The sequence below is a fragment of the Dasypus novemcinctus genome, chromosome 25 (assembly GCF_030445035.2).
Source record: "Dasypus novemcinctus isolate mDasNov1 chromosome 25, mDasNov1.1.hap2, whole genome shotgun sequence".
Lineage (NCBI taxonomy): Eukaryota > Metazoa > Chordata > Mammalia > Cingulata > Dasypodidae > Dasypus > Dasypus novemcinctus.
The window spans coordinates 53448750-53469337 of NC_080697.1; positions in this window are offsets into that span (position 1 = coordinate 53448750).

The following is a 20588-nucleotide window of genomic DNA, read 5'->3' on the forward strand; positions in this document are numbered from 1 at the left end:
TATTAATGGAGCATTTGGAGAGAAAGCCATATGAAGGAGGAGAAGCTGAAGTCAGCTGGAACCTAGATGAGAAAGGAGAGGACATTGGCACATGACAGGAAAGCCAAGGAACCCCAAGGAAAGATTGCCAATCTGCCATAATACAGCCAACAGCAGAAGCAACTCAATTTTAGCCTCTGACACAGTAAGACACATTTGTTTATGGCAACCCTTTTTGTGGTACTTGTTATAGTACCCTGGAAACAGTTTTGACTACTAGAAATGCCTAATAATGTGAAAACAGCTTTGGAATTGGGTATTGCACTGTGGAGGGAAGTATTGTGAGGTGCTTGATAGAAATAGCTAGATTGCTTTGAAGCAACTATCAGTAGAAATATGGACACTAAAGCTATCTCTGATTATGCCTTAGAAAGAAAGGATGAATGTGTTATTGGGAGCTAGAGGAAAGATGATCTTTGTTATAAAGTTGCAGAAAACTTGACAAAATTGTGTTCTGATGTTGGTTGGAGAGCAGAACGTGCAAGCAAGGAACTTGGATGCGTAGCTGAGGAGATTGCCGAGCTAAGTGTGGAAGTTGCAGTCTGGTTACTCCTTAAAGATTATAGTAAAATACCAGAAGAAAGGGCTAAATTGAGAATTGAACTCTTAAGCCCAAAAGAGCCAGAAATTTATGATCTGAAAACATTCTAGCCTCTCTGGATAGTGTGTTCTGAGACTAGGGCCTCCCTGAGCTTTCAGAACATGAGTCCCAGAGCACAGGGCTCCATGTGAAAGTTTACTGAACCACCGCTTGCCTAAAAGGGTGTGGTTGAGCATGGATCCAGCCAGCCATTTCAGTGGAGGTCAGCATCGGAGGTGCAGTTATCCAGGCGGGATCTGTGCTGAGTCATTTGGTATGACATTTGACACTCTTTGCACACAAAGCCAACAGATTTGTGTGAACTTTGTCCAAACAGGAGCACTGCCTGAAAGGGATGGAGAAGGGATGAAATGAAGAAAGGATGACTTCATCCAGGGAGTTGAGGTCCAGACCTAAGAGATCCTCTTGGATCAAAAGAACAGGGCCCCACATGTGTGTCAAGGGTGTGTCAACCGCTGTGCTTAAAGGAGACAGACCATTTTTCCTGGTACTTGGAGTGGGTGTGCCTTGCAGCCCCTTGTTCAGGGTGAATCTGGCCATCACCCCAATGCTTTGAGAGGGTGAGACCTACATCCCAGTATTCAAAGAGGGCATGACTACTACACAAAAACTTGGAAATTGTGGGGTTGATGAACCATCATGCTTGGAGAAAAACATCATAGATCCACAGGTGAGAATCCAAGTTTGAAATCTAATGGAATTTGCCCTGCTTGGATTTCAGGCTTGCTTGGGGTCCATGACCCTTGTTTTCATTCAAATTTCTCCTTTCTGAAATTGGAATGTTTATCTTATGCCTGTCCCACCAGTACCTAAAAAAGCACCTACAAGATGGTTGGATTACAAAATATACCTTTGGGTAGATAAATTGGGCAGGATAAAAAAATAATTCTCATCTTCCATGCTAATAACAGTACTTGTAATAAGCTAACATGTATCTAGTGCTTACTATATGATTTTCTAGGTGGTAGTATTTAATTACCCTAATGCCAAGAGTAAGGTACAATCATTGACTCTAGCTTTGAAATAAGAAAACTGAACGTGAGGTAATGTATAGAAAATTGCCTGACGTGGAATAGAATGGTAGGATTTGAAGCCATGCAGTATAACTCTAGAGTTTATGTTCTCACTAGTATGCCATGTGATTTGTTAGCTACCTTTATATTCTCCATAGATAATCAATTGTCTAGCATCATTTATTGAGTAGATATCTTCATCAAATTGATTTGCAAATCCATATCTGTTTCCTAATGGAGATGGATTTATTCCTGGGCTATTTTGTTTACTTGGTCAGTTTATTTATCATGAGACTGATATTTCAGCATCTTAAGTGTTGAAAATAAACTTAAGGCGCTTAAAATAGAAAATTCTTAACTTTATTTTTCTTCAGGGGTCTTTGATAGTACAGGTAACATTGACTATATAGATTAAGTTGAGGCATTTCCTTCTTTTTGTATTTTATGCTGACCCTATATGAATAGGTGTCTAATTTACTCTGCTCTTTTTTTTTAATGTTCGTCAATAGAAATCTATAAGTTTATATTGCATACAAATTTGTATTGGTATATTGGACATTTGTATTATAATACAAATATTTGTGTAAATACCCACTGTGTGTGTGTATATTACTATATACTTACAAGTCTTAGTTGATATTGCAAATGAAACTTTGTAAATTTGGTTTTAATTAGTTTTATTGGGTCAAAAAATGTGTTTTATTTTATTTTACTCTTTGACCATGGGGTTAAAAACTGAATTCATCCTTTTCCTCTGCTTACATTATCATTTATCCATGCCAAGTACCCATCTTATTTCCTTTATTTAATTTTCTTCATATTCTCTATTGTAGTCTCTCCCACAATGAATTACTGTGTTCTCTTTAAATGCACCCTTGAAGTGTGATATTTAAGATAAAAGAATGGGATTTTGCATAAGATTATATTTAACTAATGATATATTTCATTAGATTTTGATAATTTTGTTCTTAAAATGCTGTAATGTAGTTAAACTTTTAATTTGTTTCGATCATTTTTCACTAACAACCTTTTTTAAAAAAATCATCTAGTTTACCTCTACTCTGAGATTCCATCAAATCTGATGTTTTTAATTGCTGCATAGTCCTCACATGGCACATTTGCCACATTTTATTCCCCAGCCTCCTAATGATAGCAATGTTCCCACAATAAATGACGGTGTCATGGACATTCTGGTAGTCCTCTCTAATGAACCTCTGTGAAGTTCTGTGTGATATTTCTAAATTCTTTGTGATGTATCTATGAACAGAACTGTGTGACAAGGCTAGTAAACTGGCTACTCAGTGTATTCCTAGCAGCCACTCTCTAAAATATATTTCTCTGCCCCCAGGCCAAAGGATAATCACATTTTGTTGACTTCGTAGCTTCATCTTTCACAATGATTCCTTTAATTCATCTTTAGTTCATCCCTGACTGTGCAGTTATGTAGGGGTTCACTTTTATTTATTGTTTTCCATGGTATGCCAGTTTAACAATATCCTCTACTAAACTATGTTATATTCCCTATTGACCTATTGTGATATATTTATGGAATATTAAGCTCCTACATACCAGCACTATAATCACTTGGACTGAATAATCCGGGTGGAGAGGGGGCTAGCCTGTTCATTGTAGGATGTTTATCAGCATCTCTGACCTCTACCCACTAGGTGCCAGAATCACACCCAACTGTGACAAATAAAATGTTTGAGACATTGCCAAATGCCCCCCTTGCAGGCAGAAATGTCCTCTGTTGAGAACTACCTGTATATCCATGAGTCTCTATTATTATATTCCATTGTGTTTGTGCATTATTGTATTAATACTACTCCATGGTATTTATTGCAAAGTTCCTGGCAGCATCCTTATTCCTAGTCTTAAAAGGAAAACAACTGAAGTTTTCCAGTAAGGGTTTTGCTGGAGATGTTTAATAAGTAAACTTTCTAAAAAGAAAATAATAATACATCACGATCAAGAAGTAATAGATTTAGCTCATACAGTGTTTTTACATCCAGTTTCATAATTGAAATGGGACTTTCATTTTATTTTATTTTCCTATCTATCTGAGTTTAAATTTTTGATTATACCTTTCTTACCAAATCATCTGGGTGGATTTATGTGTATTTTCCATGCCCTGAAAAAACTTGTATAGAAAAAGAACTGAATGACCTTTAAAAGTTTGCTGGAATTTAATTGTGAAACTGTGTGCCAGGATGTTTGTGGTGAGAGTTTTTTGATGACCGTTGCAACCATTTTGATTTGCTTGGGTCACATTTTAAGTTCTCTCTTATTGATTTCAATCTTGTTTTTGCATAGTTCAAAATCATGTGTATATAATTTCTTAAAGTTTGGCAGTGAAAAATCCATGAACATCTACAATCAGATCTTCAATAGTACAGAAAATTTTGTTCTTTTTCTAATGTTTATATGCATTTTAATTAATGTTTCTTTTAAATTTCATTTCAACAATTTGTCATACAATATTAACCTAAACCAGTGATAATGGGTTTAAAGAAATAGACATTTATGTCTTGCTCACATACCAGAACAAGGCAAGTATTCCTGTCTTTGAGGGAGGGAGAGAAGAGCATTGTACCACTTGGTTACTCAGCAGTACAGATTACCAAATATCTTAACATTTTTCATTCAGGTTCCCAAGCTGACAATGAGAAAAGGAATTTCAACAGCAGAAAGATAAAGAGCATGCTGGAGTATGGACGTGGAGGGAAGATGTGCATTAGGTTCTAGCCTTAGAAGTTTTGCTGTATCTCATATATTGACCAGAATTAAAACACATGAGCTAACCTAATTTCATCTTCTCTGAGAAACTTATATAGTTGAATACCAAGCAAGAAGAGAACTCAGAGTTTCATGACTAGCAATCTCTTATAGTGAAAGTTTTTCCTTTAAATTATCAATGAATGTTGATAATGTCAAATGTGATTTTTTTATCTCCTCCAATGAGCTGTCATGTGACTCTTTTGAGCTGGAATAAAATTGCCATATTAAAATACTTTGTGATGCTAATCATTGCATTCTTTTTTACCCTCTATTTGGTAATAGTTTTCAAATATACTTACAAATTAAATTTCCTAATACTTTAATGCTTTTTATTTGTATGTATGTGAAATTGCTCTATAATTTTAGTTTTTGCACTACTCATATATTTTTGTTTTTGACATAAAAACAGCAGAATAAAATGATTGGAAAATTTCAGTACCTTTATATTCTCTGTATCAATTTGTATATGGTAAAAATAATGAATCTCTTAAAGGTTAAAAATCACTTGAAATGGTCTGAACTGGATCACTTTTCCAAATAAGGAATTTACCAATTTATCAAACTCTTTAATTATTGTTCATATATGCAAGCTTCCTATTTCTATTTATGTTAAATTGCATTTTAAGTAAAGTATCTTTTTTCCCCCAAATAATTTAAAATTTATTGGTTTAATATTACTTGTACTTTACTTAAGATTTATTCATTTTCTTAATTTCCCACTCTATCTCAAATTGTGCCACTCTTTCATACTAATGCTGGGCATATTGTTTGTGTGTGTGTGCACTTTAGTTATTTTCTCTTCTTCTTGATCACCCATATATTGTTTGTACTGCTTGTCTGGGATTATTGTTTGTTCATTTCTATAATTAGCTTTTGGGTTTTGGATTTTGAGTTCTTTTCTTTCCAAATCCAAAATAAGACTAATTTCTCTAACTGGTTTACTCTCTCAGGCTGCCATGAAAAAAACTACAAATTGGTTTTGGCTTAAATGTCAGGAATTTAGTGGCTCATGGTGGCAGAGTCTAGAAGGTTTGCTTTATCGCTGGACTAGGAGCATTGTGGCTGGCCAGTATTTCTTGGGTTCCTTTGATTTGCCATCACATGGCAATATCCATTTCTTTTTCTTCCAGGTTCCATTCACTTCCAGCTACTGGCTTCTTCCCATGGCTTTTGTTCTATTAGGTCTACAGTAATAGAATTAAGACCCGGACTGATTCACTTGTTCACACCTTAACCAAAATAACCAAAAATAACATCTTTGTGAGATCCTGTTGGTAATGAGTTCACACCCACAGGAATGTGGATCGAGACTAAAAACATGTCTAAATCAGGGTACAAAATTCAGTCCACTTGCTCATTATGATGATGATGATCATTCATTCATTCAATAAATATTTATTGAGTTATACTTTGTCCCAGGATATTCTCAATGCTGTGATACAGCACAGAATCAAACTGTCAATCTTCAGTGTCCTCATGATGCTTACCTTCTTCTAAGAATGATTACATAATGGGTCTTACACAAAGAATGAGAAATATCTGGACTGTTTCAACTGTTGCTCAGTAAATGGCAATGTTTCACTTGCTGCTGCTATTACTTTATATCAACCATCACAACTAAAATCATTGTACAGTAATCTAGAAGTTTGATATTATTGATGAATTCCAAAAAAGAAATATTGGGCTATGTTTGTAAACTGGTCTTTTCCTCTGGGCATATTAGAGTGTATTGGATTCAGAGGTTTTGCTTTAAATAATGATTAAGGCTTTGGTGGGCAGGGATGCACAGAAAAACCATACAGCAGAGAAAAGTGTTTGGAATTTTGATGGTGGAATTTTGATGTTGGAGTTTTGATGCTGGAATTTTGATGCTGGAGGATTGAGCTGGAGTCCCGGGAAATAAGCACATAAAGGAGCTTGGTTGTAAAGAAAGAAAAGCAAGTCCTTGGAAGAGAGGAACCCTGAGCCCAGAGAGAAGCAAACTCCAGGAAGAGAGGAACCCAGGAAGTCAGAACCCTGGCAGACATTGGCAGCCATCTTGTTCCAACATGTGGCAAAAGATTGGTGAGGGAAGTAACTTACGATTTATGGCCTGGTAACTGTAAGTTCCTACCCCCAAATAAATACCCTTTCTAAAAGTCAAAAAATTTCTGGTATTTTGCATCAGCACCCCTTTGGCTGATTAATATAGAATTTGGTCCTGAGGAGTGGGAAAGTACTTTTGCAATTACCAGAATGCTTGAATGGTTTTATAAATGAATAAGGGGTACTTTTTGGAGGAATTGTGAAATGCTTGGTGGAAAAGGTCTAGATTGCTTTGAGGAAACTGTTGTTAGCAATATGGATGCTAAAGAGACTTTTTATGATGCCTTAGAAGTAAATGATGAAACTATTATTGGAAACTGGAAGATAGGTGATCCATGTTTTAAAGTTGCAGAGAACTTAGCAAGATTAACTCCTGGTATTTTATGGAAGGCACAATTTGAAAATAGCAAGCTTGGCCATTTAGCTGAAGAACTTTCCAAGTAAACCCAGAGAATGCAGCTTGTCTTTCCTCTCAGCTTATAGCAAAATGCTGGATGAGAGAATTACTCTGAGGACTGAACTGTTGGGCACAAAGAAAACAGAAACTGATTCTGGAAATTCCAAGCCTGTGGAAATCAAGCTCCCAAATGATAGTTCTCCATTCAATGATTGAACTAAACGTGGAACTTGTAAATCAGGATTGAAGATGCAGTTATCTAGGAATGACTTGTGGAAATTCTTACTGTCTGATGGCTTGGAACCCTGCTTCCTGCATTGCTAAACCAACAAACTTTTTGAGAGTGCTGTCAGCCTAGAATTAAAGGCAAATGGAAGAGAGAAATTGAAGGGGAAATGACTTTATGAGGAAAACCATATTTTATATGTAATTCTTCTGTAAACCCACAACTTCTCTAATTAAAAATACAGAAAGAAACTAAAAAAAAAGAGGAAAATCACAGAAGCTGAGATCTGGAATTAAGACATTTCCTTGGGCCAAGAGAGGAACCCCATCCATGAGTACAGAGAGGGTGAGTTTAACCCAGCAGCTGAAGAGGGTGGATGTTCCCACCCGATGTTTGGGGAGAATTTTGCCATCCCAGGCTGCAGAAAGGGTGGAGCACATTCCTCAAGGATTAGAGCAGTTAAAGTTAGCACCCTGAAGGTCTGAGAGGAGCAGACCTGTCGCCCATGGATTAAGGAAGGCCAGGTTGTCAACTTGTCATTCTGAGTTGGTTGACCTGTATGCCAAAGATTAGGAGGAATTTGTCTTCATGTCTAGGGGAATTAAGACCCTAACCCAGAGATTGGATAAGTGTGGCAATCGCCCCAATGCTCTCAGAGGATGAGGTCTGGAGCTTGGTTGACATCCAGATGCTTGAAGGGGGTGGGACCAAGAAAATGGTCATTGGGCAAGACTATGGAAAGGGTGGGTCCTCATGAGGTACCAAAACGAAGCAACTATCAGTCTGAAGAATGACTCAGACTTTGCAATCAAATGGAGGATGCCCTGCATGTCTAGTGAACTGTTCTGGACCCATAACTCATGTTTCCCTCCCAATTTCTCCTTATTGTAATGAAAATGTTTATCCTTAGTCTGTACATTTGTATATTGGAAGCAGATACATGGTTTTGTAAGTTTCAGTGGTCTACAGCAGATAGGATTTTGCCTGAAGACAAACTGTATTTCTTTAAACTGATGGCAATGTGATTCTATATTTAGCATTGCTACTGATTTAAGGTTTTTTTAAATATTGTAATATCTTTTTGGAATTCAGAGGGTAGAGTGTAGCAGTTTGCTATTATAGATGAACTCCAAAAAGAAATATTGGATTATGTTTATAAACTGGTCTTTACCTCTGGGCATATTAGAGTTTATTAGATTCAGAGAGTTAACTTTTACTTGATTAAATAATGATTAAGGTCTTGATTGGGCCACATCAGTAGCACATTGAGTCCCCCACCCTTGGTGGGTGGGGACTAACAGAAAAACCACACAGTAGAGAAGGGAGTTTGGAATTTTGATGTCAGAGTTTTGATGCTGGAGTCCTGAGCTAAAGCCCTGGGAAGTAAGCACACAAAGGAGCTGGATTGTGAGGAACGAGAACCAAGCCCTGGGAAAAGAGGAACCCTGAGCCTGGAGAGAAGCAAGCTCCAGGAAGAGAGGAACCCTGAACCCAGAAAGAAGCAAGCCCTGGGAAGAAAAGAACCCAGAAAGCTTAAACCCTGGTAGATATTGACAGCCTTCTTGCTCCAACACATGGAAATAGGTCTTGGTGATGGAAGTAACTTACGCTTTATGGCCTGTAACTATAAGCTTCTACCCCAAATAAATACCCTTTATAAAAGCCAAGAAATTTCTGGTATTTTGCATCAGCCCTCCTTTGGCTAACAGTTACAAATAATCTCCACATTCTTTTGTATATTGCAATCCTTATAATCCAGTTCCATCTAAATTTACCAGGATCTTATCATTCTATAAAATCTCCAGCTCTTGCACTTGAATTTCACTATGTCTTAGTATTCATATTTATGTCAATTAACTTTGAATGCTGTGCCTAGCCTATAGGAATCTTATCAGTGCACAATGACACACCACTAAGCCATGAAAATTTTCCTGAATGTTCTATTATGAGCTAATTTTATGTAATATTTTAACTTATACATAGTTATAAGTAACCCTTCTCCATTATTATATAAGTTCCTTGATGTTGTATATGTTAAATATCCCAAGAGATTTAGTAAAATGATGTGAGGGATACCCAATAAAAAGTGTAAAGATTATAAAATTAAATTAAACAATAATTTTACATCCTGGCTCAACTGCAGATTTGTTGTGTGACCTTCGAAAAGTGACTTAAGAAATCTGATTCTAACCTCAATATTGTATGAGATACTATCAGCAATGCAACTGGCATGTCATAGGCACTTACTAGCATACATTTTATTTATTTACTATTAGTTATCTAATAAATAGTTGTTGAGTGAATTGATGTTTATATGTGCATCTAAGGGTAATAATGATCTAATAATTTATAAACTGCACAGGTATAGTAAAGCACACCATATTCATTCTCATTAATTTACCCTATCTGCATTCTGGAAAGTAAATGCAAAAAAGGGTACCAGCCAGATTCTGGGGAATGGGTGAGGGCAAGTTTTATTCTATTACTTTTTGTCCTATCATTGAAGAGATTCCTTGATAAAGAGATATTTTCCTTTTTCTTCAGGAGAAATAACATTAGCATATAGTTGCACCTGCAGAGAGCAACTTATTTACTTAAATCTTAAACTAGGAAGATGTGGCAGTTTGAAACTTTTGTGGCCCCTAGAAAATCCTGCTCTTAAAATTAATCCATTCCTGTGTATGTACACCTATTGTGAGTGGACCTGTTTGATTAAATTACTTCAGTTAAGGGTCTTTGATTAGGTTGTATCACCCAGGGTGGGTCTTAATCCTCTTGCTGGAATTCTTTATAAAGGGAGGAATAAAAAGGCCATGACATAGGACAAGGTGCAGAGACAGATGAGAAATGCCTAGAATCTGAGAAAGAAGGCCCCATGAGCCAGAAGCTAGAACCCACAGAAACAGCGACCCGCAGGTGCTGCCATTGTGCCCGCCATATGCCTGAATGCCCAAAGCTGCAGCTCAGAGAGAAGGCATCTCTGATGAAGCCTTGATCTGGGCATTTTCATGACCTCAAAACTGTAATATTTTAATCAAATAAATCCTCATTGTAAAACCCAACCCATTTTGGGTATATTGCATCTCAGCAGCTTTAACAAACTAAAACAGAAGAGTTTACAAACAATGCTTAATTTCTGAAAAGTTCATAAAAATTTCTATATTATTACATTAATGTAAATACCCAATGAGAGCTGCTCTGACATTTGTGTACTAAAGTAAAACTTTGCCTTACATAAGTTGCTTAGTTTTGGAATGAATCACTTTAAGAAGGATATTTCTCAATCCATTGGTTACCTAATAAAATGGATTAAAAATGATGGATAGTTGCCCAATTCTAACATGTATCAAAGTTCTATTACCATAGTTTTAAACAAATTACAATCTACCTCAGTTACCATTTTCCTCTTATGAAACTATTGTGTCCACATGTTCTTTCTTTCCGACCATCACCAGAATATTTTATTAAGCAGGGCACTATGAATTCAGCAAAGCCTGAGAAGTCAAAGTAAAAGCATAAAAGAGTACAATTAATTTTTGGAAATGAAAATGTTAAAATTGATTTAATGACAGTTACCAAAGGCAGTTACCAAAGGGTCTTAAAGGAAATATAATAATATTGTTGTTTTGTCCAAACTCTGAAGAGAGTTAAAACTGATGGAAAGCCGCTATAGCCTTAAAAATATCAGATATTTGTTGCTTCTCTAAGTTTTTTATTTATTCTAGAACAACAGCAGGTAACTTATTCATTTGGATTAACAAAGTACTCTGCACATAATTTTTAATGTTTAAATATTTTTAAAATATGATTTCCTTCCAGAAAATCTAAGATCTCAAGAATAGTGTTTACATATTAATATTTATTTTTGCAGAGTCCAGTATTATATGGTTCAATAATTTTTATTTAAATAGGTTGTTAAATAACAATATGGTTAAGTATAAAATCATAAAATAAACAATCCAACAAATCATCTGAAGTAGATGTAAGGTATAATAAAAATGATAATCATATATTTAGTTCCATTCTATAATTTATTATATACATTACATAATTTAAGTCATTTGAAACTTGCAGCCATTCTATAGAATATTCAAGGCTCATATTTCATTGCTATTTACAGTTTAAGAAACTGACTCTCAGAAAAGCCAAGATTAATGATGGAAACACAAACCCAGAACTTCTAATTATAGACCAATTCCTCTTTCCAGTATACTCTGAGGATTTATTACAAGAAACAAATAAAAATTCACTACAAAAATGGAGCTGTCACAAAATGGGACATGATTAAATGCTAGATGAGTGAAAAAGGTAACTGTTGTTTGGGGAACTAAGAGTCGTGAGCAGCAGTCTTTAAGACCATGCCAGTAACATAACGTCTAGACTTGAACATGGTAGCTAGAAAAACCATGGGTTTCAAGTATTGAGCACCATGATGAAGATTTAGTGGGGAAAGAGACTGTGTCAAATAATCTTTCACTCCATACAAAATATGGAATAAGTTAGTTGTCATAGGACAATATCAGTCGAAAGTAAAACATGGCAGTAGATATTTTCCAGACTATATCTGCTATAACTTTATGGATTTTTGTGTTTTTATTTTCATAAGGGAAAACAGAAACAGAAAACCAAGAGAAAAATAAAAAATGTATAGCTAGTCCTTATATATCAAATACATAATAAAAATGAATTTTTTAGACAGAATGAAAATAAAATAACTGAGTCAACTGTATTGATATAGTTTTGCCATGGATTAATAAGATTTTACCACCTTTTTTTTTTTTTTAAGAAATGCCAAACACTTTTAAATACTTATTAACTTTTAGCCTGTATAAGTTAATGACATCAGTGAAGTATCTTCACTATATTGGCAGCATGTGGTTAATTTTCAGATATAATAGTCCAAAAGAGTCATTTCCTTAAAATGAGCTGATAATGGAGAAATGGCATGAGTGCAGAGCAACTTAAAATAACCCAAAGAACTAAGCATCTGTTGCTTGTCCATTTTTTAATCTCTTTATGGGGTTCTATTCATTCTCCCATCCATTAAATTTAGTATTCTCCAGTTTTCAATCTGTCTCCTGCATCCCTTTTTATGCAAAATGCACTAGAAGATAAGCATCACTTCCATGTCTTCAACCCATCACAGAAGGATATTTTGCTTATATTTTCCCCTCCCGTAACTGTGACAGTAGGATGGCACTTTACTGAACCTAGCCTCAGAGTTATCAACACAGCAGCTCAAGAGACAACTCCAATTTATCAGAGTTTTCATGTAAGAAACTATTTGCTTCCCTATCCTTTAACTTTCAACATGTTTCTCTTCAATTACAAATCTACTTAACTACTTAATGACTTCCCTTATCTGAACAAATAGGAATATGAAAAATATCAAAGAGTATGCCAAATGTCCTCATTTCCACTTAAATAAAACCAAATATCTTTTAAATAATCTGTATACCAACTTTCACTATATGCTTGTTTTCTTCCCCTCAGTAAAAAACATTAACATAATACAAATAGCAGAGATCGGTCATTAGTTTTAACCTGACACACATGAACACACATGCATACACACATTCTTCATGACTACTACCAACTTTGATCTCTCAACACAGGAACGTTTTTTTTTAATTTATTACAGTATATCATTCATACATACAAGCAATAAGTGTACAATAATAGTTGTGAACTTACAAAACAAACATACATAACATCATACAGGATTCTCATAACACAATCCACCACCAATAACCTGCGTTGTTGTCAAACCATTTCAATTTGTCAAAATATTACTACTAAACAAAGTATATTTCCCCCCAACCAATCCTATCATTATTATCTTTATATCATTTATATATGAACATATAAAAACAATTACATGTATAGTAAAATTTGTGAACTTACAAAGCAAACATGCATAACATCAAACAGGGGTTCCATACATCAACCCTCCACCCACACCTTGCATTGTCATGAGACGCTTGTTAAAAACTATGAAAGAACACTGTCAAAATCTTACTACTAACCATAGTCCTTATCTTACATTTGGTGTGTTTTTCCCCCAACCCACCCTATTATTATTTTTTAAATATATGTTTTATGACAGAAGTTGTAAACTTATAAAACAATCATGCACATGTGCAGAATTCCCAAACAACACCCCTCCATCAATACACCACAGTGTGGTGTGTCATTTGCTACAGATAGAATAATATCATCTGTTTATTGCCTTGTCCATAGTGTACATTTGGCTCACTTTTTCCACACTGCCTCAGTATGAACATAGTACATCTTTTGCATAGATGCAAGAGTATTATATTATTACTACTAATCACAGTCCATAGGTCACTCCAGCTGTATTTTTCCCGTGTTTCTCCACACTCCCATCACCCTACAGTAGTGATACACATTTGTTCCAGCTAACAAAGGACACTCTTGCATCTATCTGTACCATCAACCACAATTCTCACCCACCTCTTGGTTTACTGTGCTACCCAGTTCCTAGATTATTCTCTAGGATTCTGTCAATTGGCATTTACATAACTAGACTACCATTTTCAGTCACACCCCCACTTATAAGCTAGAAGTTACTCACTGTGTGTTACCATCCACTCTATACATTTCCAAATTTTTACAGTAAAGCTAATTAAAACTTCTACATACATTAAACATCAGTAGTCTACTCAGTCCTCCTCTTATCTCCTTTAAGAATCCACCATCTACCACCAGTTCTTGAAGATATTTTCCAATAATTTCTTCTAGAAGTTTTATGGTTCTTGCTTTTATTTTTAGATTTTTGATCCATTTTGAGTTAATTTTTGGATAAGGTATGGAAATCCAATTCTTTCAACACTATTTGTTGAATACATTCTTCTGCCCGAAATGTGTGAGTTTGACAGGCTTGTCAAAAATCACTTCACCGTACCTGTGAGGGTCTGTTTCTAAACCATAAACTTGGTTCCATTGTTCTGTGGTGTCTGTCTTTAGGCCAGTACCATGTTGTTTTTACCACTATAGGTAGGTATTATGATTTAAAGTCTGGAGATGAGGGTTCACTTTTCTTTTTATGATGTTTCTGGCTATTCAAAACTCCTTACCCTTCCAATAAATTTAATGATCATGTTTTCAATTTTTTCTTTAATGCTGGTGGAATTTTTATCACAGTTGCATTAAATCTATATATGAATTTGAGTAGAATTGACATCTTGATGATATTTAGTCTTCCAATCCATGAGCATGAAATGTTCTTACAGTTATTTAGGGCTTAGTTGATTTGTTTTAACATTGAGTTGCAGTTCTGAATACAAGTGCTTTACATCCTTGGTTAAGTTTATTCCTGACTATTTGAGTTTTATCTGTCATATTTTATTTTCACCACTTTTATGACATTTTTAGTTACTTTTATTAATATAATCTTCATTTCTAGACTCTCTTCCAAAGTCCCTCTCTCCTGTCTTTTCTTTTCAGGCTCTAGCACACCATTTAGTATTTCCTAAAAATCTGGTTTCTTGCTTACAAATTCTCTGTTTCTGTTTATCTGTGAATATTCTAATTTTGCTCTCATTTTTGAAAGATATAAGATTCTTGACTGGAAGTTTTTCTCTTTTAGTATCTTAAATATATCAGATGACTGTCTTCTTGCCTCCAAGTTTTCTGGTGAGAAATCAGCACTTAATCTTATTGGATATCCCTTATATGTTATGCATGGCTTTTCTCTTGCTGCTCTCAGAATTCTCTCTTTGTCTTTGGCCTTCAACATTCGGATTAGTATGTGTCTTGGAGTTGGTCTATTTGGGTTTTTTTTTGGATGAGAGTATGTTGTGCTTCTTGCACAGGGATATCTATGTCCTTCAGTAGTGTTGGAAATTTTCTACTATTATTTATTCAAATACTCCTTCTGCTTCTTTTCCCTTCCCTCCTCCTTCTGGGACACCCATAACATATACGTTTGCATACATTTTGCTGATATTTAGTTCCTTGAGACTTTGTTCAATTCTTTCCATTCTTTTCTTCATGTGTTCATTTGTATGTTCACTTTCAGAGGCCATTTCTTCAAGCTCACCAATCCTTTCTTCTGCCTCCTCAAATCTGCTTTTATGTGATTCTGTTTTTTTAAATTTCTTTGATTGCACCTTTCACTCCCATAAGATCTGATATTTTTCTATGTATGCCTTCAAATTCTTCTTTGTGCCCAGAGAGACTGATGAAGCTTCACCTACCTTTCTCCTCTGCCTGGGGCGGGGATGGAGCTGCGGGTGTGGGCAGCAGTCTATGTAGTATGGATCCAAAATGACTGCAGTTGCCCTGGTAGACTTCTGATTTTCAGTCTATGCCAGTCAAAATTCCCTGCAGTTACCTGTATAGGCTGCTGCAGGGCTCCTCAGTTTCCTCCCTGCCAGAGGCGGGCTGCAGGCTAATCTGAGTGAAAGAAACTGATTCCTGCTGACACTGAGAGTTTCAGTCAGCCTTGCTTCCCCTCAGGCTGGGGGCGGTGTCAAAATGGCAGCTACTGGCCTCTTTCTGAGTAGGGCAGATTCACATCCCAGCTGTTCCTAGGGTTACATCCCAGCCAGCCAAGTCTACCAAACAATAGCCAAAATCAGCAGCCAACCATCTCCTCCTCCCCTGTTTCTGGGAAATGGAGCGTCCAATTCCAGCCACTGAACAGCTCCTGGGGTGGCTCATATGGAAGAGTAGGATGATCACTGGCCTCCATGACTTGGCCAATAATTTCCTGGAGAGGCTGGGGCAGGTCCTCGCAGCTTCCTCCTGATGGAGGTGGGGCAGGGGCCTAGGCTAGATCTGCAAAATGATCTGGATGGAAAGAAGTCGGTCCCCACCAGCCCTGGGATCCTCAGCCCACCCCGCTTCCTTTTGTGTCAGGTGCGGAGTTAAGGTAGTGGCTCCTGGCCTCTTTCTGACTTGGACAGGCTCAAGCTTTAGCTGTTCTCAGGATTATACTGTAGCCCACTGAATTTACTCATCAGTAGCTGAAATTTCTGCCCAACTGTCTCTTCCTCCCATGTTTTGGGGAAGTGGAGCTTTCAATTCCATCTGTGGAAACAGCTCCCAAGGTGGCCAGTGGAGGATGGGCACCGGCCTCCTGGGCATGGAGCCTCTGCTTACAAGTCTTCTCTGCAGACGGACAGTCTCCTCATTCCACTCCTTCAAGGACATTGCAGAATGCTCTTCTGGCTCCTGGAGCCCCCACCCAGGTGCTTCAGCTAGCTCCAGAGAGCTCTGGGTGTTTACTAACTGCCCTGTAGCAGGAGCTGACTCTAGGAGCTGCTTACTCCACTGCTGTCTTACTGGTTCTCAACACAGCACATAATAGAAAAAAAAAAAACCAACAACTGTGAATCAGACTCAACTAAATAGATAATGCTTAACCGTGATGTTTGGGTTAAAAGACCAGAGGGTGGTGGTTTAGGTTCTTTGCAACAGTAATTCCTGAGAGCAGCTTCTATGGTATCTGGCGTCCTCTTTTAGCCATTAACTTAATAGAACATTTCTTAGGTTAATTTCTTGTTCTTAAAGAATATCATGTTGAAATGCACATGTAGCTTTTTTTCAGTTCATACTCACATTCTAAGCAGTTTAAACTCCCTACAAAGCTATAATTAATATAAAGTTATAGAAATACAAAGAGGAAGAGATCAACACTTCACTCTAAGAATGTAATATATTAACCATGAGCAAGCAAGAGAGAAATCAACTGAAATCACACTGAACTAATTTAATAGATGACAAATATTGAGAAACCCAGAGTTTTGAAGATGCTGTTAAGCAACTCTGGATCTAGAGTAAGTGGGTGTAATAAAGATTAAGCTAAGAAATATGACTTAAGTTAGAAAATTAATATAATGAATTACATTATTATCTTTAGCAAATTTTTCTTGCATTAATAGAACAAATCTCACTTAGTCATGGTATATTGCCATTATTTTGAATATATGGTTATATTGTCCTATATTTTCCTATATATTTCCTATATTGTCCCTGGTGCATTAATTTAGATAAGAAAGACTGGTTGTGAGGCTTTATTGTGTGTGTGAGTGTGTAATCTTACCAGGATAGGGTGCAAATATTAACAGATTTGGAAACTTATCTTCTATTTCTGTGCTCTTCAATAATTTATAGTAAATAATGTATCTAGTCTCAAAATTTGATAGACATTCCTGTGAATCTGTCTGGGACTGTTGTTTCACTTTTTTTAAGGAGATGTAACTTTTTCACAGTTTTCCTTCTTTTATGGAAATGGTCTAAATTGTAGTTGAGAGGGGAATAGATTTGAACTAACTTAACAAATTCAATGTTATATATTTTTAAAATTAAAAAAATAGGACTATCAGGAACTGTATATTCAGGACTTTCTCCAGACTCAGCTTCCCTTTCTAGAAGTGAAGGAAATACCATCTCCATTAAAATCAAGCCTCAGTGGGGACAACCAGCAAAATGGTGGCAGAGTGAGGAGTTCCTAGAGTCAGCTCCTGCTACAAGGCAGTTAGTAGACACCCAGAGCTCTCTGGAGCTAGCTGAAGCACCTGTTCGGGCACTCCAGGAAGAAGCATCCTGCCACATCCTTGAAGGAATGGAGGGAGGAGACTGCCATCTGCAGAAAAAACTCATAAAGAAAGCTCTCCTCATCCTGGAGGCCAGTGCCCATCCTCCACTGGAGGCACAAGCCACCTCAGGAGCAGTTCCATGGCTGGAACTGGAAGCTCCACTTCCCCAAAACAGGGGAGGAAGAGACAGTTGGGCAGAAATTTCAGCTACTGATGAGGAAATTCAGTGGGCTGCAGTATAATCCTGAAAACAGCTAAAGTTTGAGCCAGTGCAAGTCAGAAAGAGACCAGGATCTGCCATCTTAACTCCGTGCCTGGCACAGGGGGAAGCGGGATGGACTGAAAATCCCAGTGCTGGTGGGGACCGACCGATTTCTTCCCATCCAGATCAGACTGCAGGTCTAGCCTAAGACCCAGTGCCACCTCCAGCAGGAAGGAACCTGGGGTTCCTACATCAGCCTCTCTGGGAAACTACAGTCCATGCCACAGAGGCTGGTGATCATCCCAGTCTGGCAGTGCATGCCATCCCAGAAGCTGTTCTATGGCTGAAATTGAAAACTCTGTTTCCCAAAAACAAGGGAGGAGGAGACGGTTGGCCATTGATTCTGGTTAATGATTAGCAGACTCGGTCAGCTAACGTATAAACCTAGGGACAGCTGAAGTTTCAAAATGTCCAGGTTGGAAAGAGGCCAGAGGTGATGTTTTTGACTCCAGCCTCAGGCTGAGGGGAAGCCGGGCTCACTTAAAATCACAGAGATGGTTGGGACCAGTTTCTTTCACCCGGATCAGTGTGCAGTCCTAGCCTGGGCTTCAGCCCCTCCTCTAGCAGGGAGGAAGATGCTGGGCCCTGCACTAGTCTATTCAGGTAACTACAGGTACATTTGACTGGCACAGACTGAATAATCAGAAGTCTACCAGGGAAAACAGTCATCTTGGACCCACACTGCATAGATTGCTGCCCACACCTCCAGCCCCATCCCTGCCCCAGGCAGGGGAGAAAGGGGCATGAAGCTTCATCAGTCTCTCTGGGCAGCTATAGTCCAGGCCTGCATGACTTGGATTATTCTACATGGCTGTGGCTCTATTCCTACTGCTGGCAAAGGAGAAAGTTGGGAGAAGCTTCACTGGTCCCTGGGACAATAAGGGCTACTTGAAACTCCACAGCTTTAAGCACCAACTACATCCTTGCCTTTTACTGCACAACCAGCAAGGAAGAAAGGGCAAGAAGGCCCTAAATTAAGAAAAACTGCGCCCAGAATAAGTACTCTAGTAAGCCAGATGCCAAGACACCAACAAAAAATTACCATCCACACCAAGAAACAGGAAGATATGGCCCAGTTAAAGGAACAAGATAAGCCTCCAGATGACATAAAGGAGTTGAGACAACTAAACATAGACGTTCAAACAAATCTCCTTAATAAATTCAATGAAATAGCTAAAGAGATTAAGGGTACTAAGAAGACATTAGATGAGCACAAAGAAGAATTTGAAAACAGTCAGAAAAATAGCAGATCTTATGCAAATGAAAGGCACAATAATTTTTAAAAAACCTGGGAATCACATAAAAGCAGATTTGACGAGGCAGAAGAAAGGATTGGTGCGCTTGAATAAAAGACCTCTGAAAGTGAACACACAAAAGAACAGATGAAGAAAAGAATGGAAAAAATTGAACAAGGTCTCAGGGAACTAAATGACAGCAAAAGATGTGCAAACATATGTGTTTGGAAAAAGGGCCAGAAGGAATATCTGAAGAAAGAATGGCAGAAAATTTCCCAACCCTAACGAAGGACATAAATAACCATATCCAAGAAGCACCATGTACTCCCATCTGAAAAAATCTGAATAGACCAACTCTAAGACACATACGAATCAGAATGTCAAAGGTCAAAGACAAAGAGAGAATTCTGAGAACAGCAAGAGAAAAGCAATGCATAATATATAAGGTATATCCAATAAGGTTAAGTGCTGATTTCTCACCAGAAATCATGGAGGAAAGAAGATAGTGGTATGATATATTTAAGATATTACAAGATAAAAACTTTCAGCCAAGAATCTTATATCTGACAAGATTGTCTTTCAAAAATGAAGACAAGTGTAGAATATTCACAGATAAACAGAAACTGAGAGACTTTCTAACCAAGAGACCAAATTCTCAGGAAATACTAAAGAGTGTGCTAGAGTCTGAAAAGACAAGACAGGAGAGAGAGGCATGGAAGAGAGTCTAGAAATGAAGATTATATCAATAAAAGTAACTATAAGTGTCAAAAGAGTGATGAAAATAAAATATGACAGATAAAACTCAAATAATCAAGAATAAACTTAAACAATGATGAAAAGCACTTGTGTTCAGAAAACTGCAACTCAGTGTTAAAAGAAACCAAAAAAGGCCTAAATAACTGGAAGAACATTCCATGCTCATGGATTGGAAGACTAAATATCATTAAGACGTCATTTCTACTCAAATCTATACAGATTCAACATCAGCCCTATAAAAAAAATTTGGCCAGCATTTTTTAAATACTTTGAAAACATGATTATCAAATTTATTTGGAAGGGTAAGGGGTCCTGAATAGCCAGAAACATCATGAAAAGGAAAAGAAAACTTTCAACCCCAGACTTTAAATCATATACCTAGTTACCTAGCTATATCATATTTACCTAGTGATAAAAACAGCATGGTACTGGCATAAAGACAGACATATGGACCAATGGAACCAAATTGATGGTTCAGAAACAGACCCTCACATGTATGGTCAAGTGATTTTTGACTAGCCAGTTAAACCCACACAGCTCAGGCAGAACAGTCCATTCAACAAATGGTGCTAAAAGAACTGGATATCCATATCCAAAGGATGGAAAGAGGACCCCCTATCTCATACCTTAT